Source organism: Saimiri boliviensis, chromosome 15 (genome assembly GCF_048565385.1).
Source record: "Saimiri boliviensis isolate mSaiBol1 chromosome 15, mSaiBol1.pri, whole genome shotgun sequence".
In the NCBI taxonomy this organism is placed as follows: domain Eukaryota; kingdom Metazoa; phylum Chordata; class Mammalia; order Primates; family Cebidae; genus Saimiri; species Saimiri boliviensis.
The window spans coordinates 75,145,955-75,155,944 of NC_133463.1; the positions used below are offsets into that span (position 1 = coordinate 75,145,955).

At 44.7% G+C, this 9,990-nt stretch overlaps 1 long non-coding RNA gene across 1 annotated transcript; it reads right to left on the minus strand.

Annotated features, from left to right (window-relative positions):
• Positions 1–5,466: 5,466 nt before the first annotated feature.
• Positions 5,467–7,717, minus strand: LOC141581411 (uncharacterized). The gene is made up of 3 exons (XR_012513995.1): positions 7,490–7,717; positions 6,689–6,817; positions 5,467–5,737 (listed from the first exon to the last, which is right to left on the minus strand). It is a non-coding gene; the product is annotated as an uncharacterized LOC141581411 (long non-coding RNA).
• Positions 7,718–9,990: the final 2,273 nt, after the last annotated feature.

Genomic DNA, 9,990 nt, shown 5'->3' on the forward strand with positions numbered 1-9,990 from the left:
TTATTAATTAATTTATTTTTGAAACAGAGTTTTGCTCTGTTGCCAAGGCTGGAGTGCAGTAGTGTGATCTTGGTTCACTGCACCCTCCATCTTTTGGGTTCAAGCCATTCTTGTGCCTGAGCCTCCTGAGTGGCTGGGATTACAGATGCCCAACACTGGCTTATGTTTTGTATTTTCAGTAGAGACGGGGTTTCACCATGTTGGTCAGGTTGGTCTCAAACTCTTGACCTCAAGTGATTCATCCACCTCAGCCTCCCAAAGTGCTGGGATTGATTACAGGTGTGAGCCACTGCTCCTGACATAAACTTTTTTTTGTTTTTTTTTTTGAATATTTAGCTAACTTCTTAAAGGAAAGTTGCTACATGCCTTGTATACTACGGCTTCTCATTCCAATATCCTTCCTCCTCCCCCATCATCCAGGTCAAATAAGAGAGTGATCAGCATGTCTTGGTAGTACAGTAGACACAGGTTAAAGAGAACCCTTGCTTGCATCCTCCCAATCAAATCATAGGTACATATCGAGTAGACAGCTAGTTATTTTTTGTTGTTCTTTGTTTTTACTTTTATTTTTTTTAATAGAGATGGAGTCTCCCTATGCTGCCTAAGCTGGTCTCAAACTCCTGGCCTCAAGCAATCCTCCCACCTCAGCCTCCCAGAGTGCTGGGATTACAGCCATGAGCCACCATGTCTAGCAAGAGCTATTTCTCAGAGTGAGAGGGAGTCAGACCATGGTTCTTTCTATTAGATGTTATCTTTTTTTGTTTTTATTGCATTTTAGGTTTAGGGGTACATGTGAAGAATATGCAAGACTGTTGCATAGGTACACACGTGGCAGTGTGATTTGCTGCCTTCCTCCGCTTCACCTATATCTGGCATTTCTCCCCATGCTATCTCTCCCCAGCTCCCCACCCCACCATCCCTCCCCTGTTTTCCCCCAACAGACCCCAGTGTGTGATGCTCCCCTCCCTGCATCCGTGTGTTCTCATTGTTCAACACCCACCTATGAGTGAGAACATGCAGTGTTAGATGTTATCTTAACTGATCTTATCACTAAACGTACCAATTTTGGAGAAATAAGTGGTAGGAGGTATGGATACAAGAGGGAAGTTATAGGCCTCTAATGGTGAGAAGAAGGAAAGAAAAAAATTCTAACTTTTTTTTTGAGATGGAGTCTCACTCTGTCACCCAGGCTGCAGTGTAGTGGCATGATCTGAGCTCACTGCAACCTCTGCCTCCTGGATTTAAGTGATTCAGCTGCCTCAGCCTCCCGACTAGCCAGGATTACAGGCACACATCACTACGCCCAACTAATTTTTGTATTTTTAGTAGAGATGGGATTTCACCACGTTGGCCAGGCCGGTCTCAAACTCCTGACCTCAAGAGATCTGCCCGCCTCGGCCTAACAAAGTGCTGGGATTGCAGGCATGAGCTACTGCACCCAGGCAAAACTTTCTAATTTTTATAGACTTAGAAAAGTTAACTGGCAAAAGGAAAGTAAATAAATCAAAGAAGAAAAAAAAATCACAACTTACCTGGAGTAGAACTGTTTAAGCACGCAGCTCCTGGCCCAGTGACACCTCAGCCTTGGAAGGCTCTGCAAACCCTGCAGCGAGAGTTTTACCTCTGAGAGGATGCTGTGGGGTGGCTTTTAAACCTTTCTTTGTAAAAATAATAAGTAGGGGAGAGCGAGCCTGCCCCATGGTGTTGATTTAATAACAGAAGTCACCTTGCTCCGTGAACAGCTTTCTCATCTACTCTTTTCTCAAACGGAAAGTTTAAGACTAGTGTGTTGGTTGGAGCCAGACACGGTGGCTCACACCTGTAATCCTAGCACTTTGGGAGGCTGAGGCAGGTAGATCACTTGAGGTTAGGAGTTTGAGAATAGCCTGGCTATCAGGCTGAAACCCCATCTCTACTAAAAATACCAAAATTAGCCGGGCGTGGAGGCACGTGCCTATAATCCCAGCTACTCAGATGGCTGAAGCAGGAGAATCACTTGAACCTGGGAGGCGGAAGTTGCAGTGAGCCAAGATCATGCCACTGCACTCTGGCCTAGGCAACAGAGTGAAAAGAAACTCTTTCAAATAACGGAGGCAGAAAAATATATATATATATAGGATCCCCCAAAGGAAAGTGCTCTTTAATCCCCACACTCACCATCAGCACGTTATCATGGTTATCTTGCTAGATGTGATGGTGGTGTTGAGAGTGAGATTGTTTGTGTGTGTGTGTGGGGGGGTGTTACTTCCCAACAATCATGCAGTCATAATAATTTTTCTTTTCTCCAATTTCATATATGAGAAGACTAAAGCCCAGAAAGACTAGATGACTTCCCTCAAAGATTCTCACTCAATAAGCAATAGAACCAGAATTATGTGTCAGCTGTTACTTGTTCCCAAATCCCTTCATCGTTCTATTACTTACTCTCATTCATTTAACAAATATAGGCCGGGCAGGGTGGCTCATGCCTATAATCTGAGCACTTTGGGAGGCCAGGGTGGGATGATCACTTGAGTCCAGGAGTTCAAGACAAGACTAGCCTGGGCAGTGTAGTGGGACCCTATCTCTACAAAAAATACAAAAATTAGCTGGCCATGGTGGCTCACGCTGTGCCAGCTACTTGGGACGCTGAGGTGGGAGGATCACTTGAGCCTGGGAGGTCGATTGATAACACCACTGCATTCCATCCTGGCAACAAAGCTAGACTTTTTCTCAAAAAAAAAAAAAAAAAAAAAAAAAAACCAAAAAACAGTCCCCAGCTTACGGTGGTTTGGTCTGGGACGTTCCAGCTTATGGTGGGTTTAATTGAGACATAACCTCATTGTTAGGTGAGGTGCATCTGTGTGGTTACTCAGTACCAGACACCATATTAGATGCTGGGGACACCAAAATGAAATAACACTACCTTCAGGAAGCCCACAGTTTAGTAAAATATTCCATTTTCCCTGCCTGGCACAAACCTATTTTTGGTCATTGAGACTGCACTCTCACAGTGAAAAACGTCAGTAAGGAAGGCTCATTGTTCGGTTTTGTCTGTTTGTTTTGAGATGGAGTCTTGTTGCCCAGGCTGGAGTGCAGTGGCATGATTTTGGCTCACTGCAACCTCTGCCTTCCCAGTTCAAGTGATTCTTCTGCCTCAGCCTCCTGAGAAGGTGGAATTACAGGCTCCTACCACCATGCCCAGCTAATTTTTGTATTTTTAGTAGAGATGGGGTTTTACCATGTTGGCCAGGATGGTCTGGATCTCTTGACCTCATGATCTGCCTGTCTCGGCCTCCCAAAGTGCTGGGATTACAGGAATGAGCCACCATGCCCAGCTTGCTCTCTGTTTTTTATAGGAAACCAATGGGAAAATACTTGGAAAATACTTGGGAATGTTTATTAGTATTGCTTTAAATACTAAAGTGCTGTACAAATATTAGCTAATTTTGCTGGACGAAAGCAATGTCACCTTCACACACTTGTTTGGGAGCCGTTCCAATTTAGGCTTATCATCTTTGCATCCCATTTTCCCTAGGTTGACCGCCATGCTACAGGTGAAAACAGGAGACCACACAACTGGTCTCCACCTCCTTTTCTTCTGGGTCACTCTCTGTGGCTCTCTGGCTCTGACTGTCCACCTTGTGCCCTGCTAACTTGCCAGCATTCCAGGTCCTAGTCCTGACTTGTAGGGCATGGGTCAAATTTCTTTTTTTCTTTTTTTTAATTTTTTTTTTTTTTTTTTTTTTTTTTTTTGAGATGGAGTACCGCTCTTGTTACCCAGGCTGGAGTGCAATGGCGCGATCTCGGCTCACCGCAACCTCCGCCTCCTGGGTTCAGGCAATTCTCCTGCCTCTGCCTCCTGAGTAGCTGGGATTACCAGCACACGCCACCATGCCCAGCTAATTTTTTGTATTTTTAGTAGAGACGGGGTTTCACCATGCTGACCAGGATGGTCTCGATCTGTTGACCTCGTGATCCACCCGCCTCGGCCTCCCAAAGTGCTGGGATTACAGGCTTGAGCCACCACACCCGGCCGGGTCAAATTTCTTAAAGCTGTGACCAGTGACTCAGTCTACAGTAGGAGAGGAAAGAAAGGTAAGGAACCAGGCCAGGTGCAGTGATTCATGCCTGTAATCCCAGCACTTTGGGAGGCCAAGGCAGATAGATCACTGGAGGTCAGGAGTTTGAGACCAGCCTGGCCAGCATGGTGAAATCCCATCTCTACTAAAAATACAAAACTCAGCTGGGTATGGTGGCATGCACCTGCAATCTGGGCTACTCAGAAAGCTGAGACATTAGAATTGCTTAAATCTGGGAGGTGGAGGTTGCAGTGAATTGAGATTTTGCTACTGCATTTCAGCCTGGGTGAGAGAGCAGCAAGATTCCATCTGAAAAAAGAAGAAAGGAAAGGAGAGGAGAGGGGAGGAGAGGGGAGGAGAGGGGAGGAGAGGGGAGGGGAAGGGCTGGGCCCAAAGGCTCCATAGGGTGCTGAGGGAGAAGAGTCTAGTATTGAGCACTACACAAAGAGAAGATAGAATAAGTTTGCCTAGTGCAGTGGTTATTTGCAAGGACTTTGAAGTCTTACAAACCTCCACTGAAATCTGGTCTCACTACTTTATAGCTGTGTGACTTTCAGCATGTAACTAATCACTCTCTGACTTGCTTTCCAGGGAGGTAATAATAGCAAACCCCTTCCAGGGTGATTCAAATAGCGATGGAATTATCAGAGTAAAATAAATAGCATTATACCATATTTTGGCATTTAATTCAACAAATCTTTGAATAGCTGTGAGTACCTGATGAGATACGGTCCCCATCAACTTAGTGCTGGACATGTCCCATTCCCTAGTCCATATCCACTCTCCACCCTTCCCCTCTGTGCCTGGCTGGTTGACCTCTCTGCATATATCAAAGGATTTGTTGCCATTTGGCTCACAATTGGCTTTGGCCAATTCTAAGTGCCAGCAGAAGAAAGAGGGAGAGAGTGAGAAGGAGGTGACATATTTACTCTCAGATTCACACCTGGAGATGCCACGTCCCTCCCCCTCGAGTTTCCCTAGGGTCAGGAAGCTTCTCCACGGAGCCCTGTCTGTCTCCAGGTTCATAGAGCACTCTCTCCTTCTTTTTCTGGGACATAGGGCTGACAAAAGAAATTCGCTCTTACTGGCTGGGCATAGTGGCTCATGCCTCTAATCCCAGCAATTTGGGAGGGTGAGGATGGTAAATCACAAGGTCAGGAGTTCAAGACCAGCCTGGCGAATATGATGAAAACCCATCTCTACTAAAACTACAAAAATTAGCCTGGCGTGGTAGCGAGTGCCTGTAGTTCCAGCTACTCGGGAGGCTGAGGCAGGAGAATTACTTGAACTCGGGAGGCAGAGGTTGCAGGAAGCCAAGATGGCACCACTGCACTCCATCCTGGGCAACAAGAGGGAAACTCTGTCTCAAAAAAAGAAAAAAGAAATTTGCTCTTACTAGCCCTGGTACTGCCTCTTCTCTTGGGTTCCTTATATGCTGCTCACCACATTATAGACAAGGTTAAACTCTCTTCGAATGATTCCAGTCTGAAGGTGATGTCTCCTCCCAGTACTCTGATGGATACCACTTCCTTCACTTTGCCTTAGATGATGCTTCCACCATGAGAGGGCCAGAGTCCAGTTCTGAGTCCTTTGTCTTCTAGCTGGAGTCTGTTGGTAGGATGACTGAGAACGAAGTTCTTATTAAAATAAATTATCCTGGGAGTGCAGGTCAGCTCCTGGAGGAATGAAAAGGAATATGTGCCAGAATGATATTCACCCCAGGGATGAGCAGACCCTAAGAAAAAAGCTGAGACTGGTGACTAGGGACCGCTTCCATCAATTCTTCTGCCTCCCCAAATCAACCTTCCGTATCTTCCTCCCTGTCTAGATCCCCAGATCCTCCCCCCCAGGACTCCTGAGAGCAGATCTGGGACTACGCTGACTCTAGGGGGCTACAGATGACTAATGAGGAGCAGAACAGATGTTCAACTTCACTAAGAATCTGGGAAAGAGAAACTAACTACGATAATTATTTTAAACAAAAAAGGAATGCTTTCTAAACCAGGGCACATGGTTAGATTCAACATTTTAATGCAGAGACTTCTGTTTCAGCTCAGAATATAGAGGGCTAGAGAGAATATTGCTCCCACCCTTCCGACAAGAGACAAGCTGAACAAGCATTAAAAACACTTCTTGAACTCATCAAAGAACTGAGGCCAGGAGGCTAACCTGAAATCTAAGGAGAAATGGGCAATAACAGAGTGAAAACAGGACCCAAACATTTGCCTGTTTGTTAACTCAGGGTGGATGCCATATAACCTGGTAAGAGGATTCAGTTAAAATCACGTGTGCAAAATATATGCCTATATTATGTGAATGCAATCATTTAGTATGTAACTGTCTCTATAGAGAGACTGATGGATATATACATGCACATAAATGTGTATATATTCACACATGCATATACATGGTGCATAAATATTAACTTAAGGACAATGTAAATTATACCATGCTTAGTTCATTTCACAATGTGGGTTTAATAATTCTCCTTTATCCAGGAGTAGTGGCTCACACCTGTAATCCCAGCACTTTGGGAGGCTAAGCCAGTGGATCACTAGGTCAGCAGATTAAGACCATCCTGGCTAACACAGTGAAACCCTGACTCTGCTAAAAACACAAAAACTTACCCAGGCGTGGTGGGAGGTGCCTGTAGTCCCAGTTACTTGAGAGGCTGAGGCAGGAGAATGGCTTGAACCCAGGAGGCAGAGGTTGCAATGAGCTGCACTGCACTCCAGCCTGGGCAACAGAGCGAGACTCTGTCTCAAAAAAATAGGAAAAAAAAATTAATTCGCCTTTAGTCCTTTGTTACATTTACTATTTTTAATTTTTAAATACTTCAAACTTACATAAAATTACAGGCAGTAAGACAAACATCCAAAGAGCACCTGCTCCCCAGATTCAATAAATGCTAACACATGCAACCTCACACATTTGCTTCCCTTTCTCGGGTTAGGCAGATCCAGGAACTTGATGCTCACTAGCCTTCCAGGGACCCAGGACAATGCCCGATTGTCTTTGCTGTCTATATCCACGTCACTATGCCTGGAACATCATCACCCATATTCTCCCTCGCTTCAGCAATCCATCCCCTTCCTCTCCAAAGGGAAGCCAGCATGGTGAAAGACAACATCAGAGTTCGTTTTTGCTTCACTCAGAGCTGTAGAGGTCTTGTTTTTGTTTGTGTGGAAGAAAAAAATCTGCTTTAAATCTCAGAATTGAAATAGAAATTGGCCTGTAACCAGTCTAAAATTGTGTGTACCCTGTCACACCAAGGCCTTAATAACAAAAGCTCTGTTCTTTGAGGCCCTGATATGTACTAGCCCATTTGTTGTATTATTATGTATTTGTCTTCCCAGGAACACTGTGAGACTCTAGGGTGAGCTTGCATTTACAGACAGGAACTGAAGGGCTAGAAAGGTTACACTCACCCAGGTGCAACTGCCCAGTATGTCAAAGAGTAGTCATTCTAAAACCTGCATTTTAAAAAAAGATAAAGTTACGGACTGTCTTTTATTTTGCAATATCTAGTTTAGTTCCCTATAGGCCTTTTCTACATTCCAGATAACTGAGGTTGAGAGGTATCTGACGTCCAAATTAGTGGGGAAAAGTGGGACTACATTACTTAAATGAATGTCTTTTTACAGCAAGGTCTTTAATTCCTGGATGTAATTTTCATTTTATTTTTTAATTTAGACACAGGAAGGGTATAGCAGACCTTCTTTACTATCAATAACTCTCTTAGGTCAGTGCCTTCAAAGCAGCACCTGACACTGACTTTGAATGCATGTCATTCCCTGCGGAGGGCTCTCAGGTGGGGAGGATATGCAGCAGGTGGCATGGGAAGGCGGCTAAGCTGGATGTGATCTCAGCTGGAGTCTAGCACGAGCCTCATTGCACTGGGAGCTCTGGAGCATGAAATACACCTACCAAGTTTACTCCCTCTTTAAAACAAGGGGGCTAGCCTCAGTAGATGGTGAGACCACCTTCCCACAGCGGCTGGGGAGCCTGTGCAGGAGCCAGCTAAAGGAAATCTGGAGAGGGAACCCACATCCCAGCTCCACTGTCCTCAAATGTTTGAAGGATTGATTGATGAGGGCTATCAACAGCTATTTGCATTACTATAGAAAGACACGAATAATGAAAAGGTTTGAATTGGCACCATAGAAAACTCATTATCATTTAGATAATCAGACACACTGAACCAGGAGATTGGGAGGTAGGAAGGCTGGTCTTAAATGGTTAATTTCTTCCAGCACATGCAAAACCATTAAAGTGAGAGTGAGTTTGGTTGATGGCTGACTACCTTCAGGACCTTCTGCTGTTCTTTCTGATGATGTCTTCATTGAGGCCCCACTGCTAGCCTTGAGATTGTTGATTTCAAGGCACTTTCAAGACAAAACTAAAAATTCCATTTTCTTTCTGCAGGAGATGACTGTGTGCTCCCTTTCAGCTGGCTCAGAGGGAGCATTCAAAATACACTGCTGAAAGTAAATGGAATTTTTCAGCTATTTAAATTGCAATTCACCCCGGAAAACTCCATTTTATCAAAACTCCTGGTTAATACTGTTTTCTATGCTCAGGTGTTCTCCCCAAACACACAGGCAGGGAACGCAGGAGCCCACGAGGAGACTAATTCAGAGCAAAATCCCTTAAAGAGGCCTCGGGTACTAATGTCCTCAACGTGTGCCTTGCAACAAACAAAACACAGGAAGGACTGACGTTTAACCTGGCCAGCAGGTGTGGGGACAGAACAGAGGCCATCCTACTTAGAAGAATGACCATGCTTCTTACCAGCCGTGTCTCCATGAGCAAGTCATTGCCCCCTCGCTCCCCAGAGTGTGAGCAGATCCTGTGAATATAAGATGGTCATTCTCATGATTAAGTTACGTTATATAAGACTTGATTTAGGCCAGGTGCGGTGGCTCGTGCCTGTAATCCCAGCACTTTGGGAAGCTGAGGCTTCACAAGGTCAGGAGTTTGAGACTAGCCTGACCAACATGGTGAAAACCCATCTCTACTAAAAATACAAAAATTCACTGGGCATGGTGGTATGTGCCTATAATCCCTGCTACTCAGGAGGTTAAGGCAGGAGAATTACTTGAACCTGGGAGGCGGAGGTTGCAGTGAGCCAATATCGTGCCACTGCACTCCAGCCTGGGCAACAGAGTTTGACTCTGTGTCAAAAAAAAAAAAAAAAAAAAAAAAACTCAATTTAGGAATGAATTAATGACATTCATAATTCATAGTGACCTGGATGAGACTGGAGATTATTATTCTAAGTGAAGTAACTCAGGAGTAGAAAACCAAACATTGTATGTTCTCACTCATAAGTGGGATCTAAACTAAGCTATGAGGATGCAAAGGCATAAGAATGACACAATGGACTTTGGAGACTCAGGGGGAAAGGGTAAGAAGGGGTGAGGGATGAAAGACTCAAATTGGGTGCAGTGTACACTGCTCAGGTGATGGGTGCACCAAAATCTCACAAATCACCACAGAAGAACTTACTCATGTAACCAAACACCACCTGTTTCCCAATAACCTAAGGAAATAAAAAATTAAAAAAAAAAAAAAAAAAAAAAAAGAATCAGCCAGGCCTGGTGGCTCATGCCTATAATCCCAGCACTTTGGGAGGCCGAGGCAGGTGGATCACCTGAGGATCAGGAGTTTGAGACCAGCTCGACCAAGATGGTGAAATCCCATCTCTACTAAAAATACAAAAATTAGCTGGGTGTGGTGGCTTGAGCCTGTAATCTCAGTTTCCCAGGAGGCTGGGGCGGAAGAATCGCTTGAACCCGGAAGGTGGAGGTTTCAGAGAGCCTAGGTCAGGCTATCACACTCCAGCCTGGGCAACAAGAGCAAAACTCCTTCCCCCAAAACAAAACGAAAGAAAAAGATAGATTTTATCAGACTACAGAGAGATTCTTCC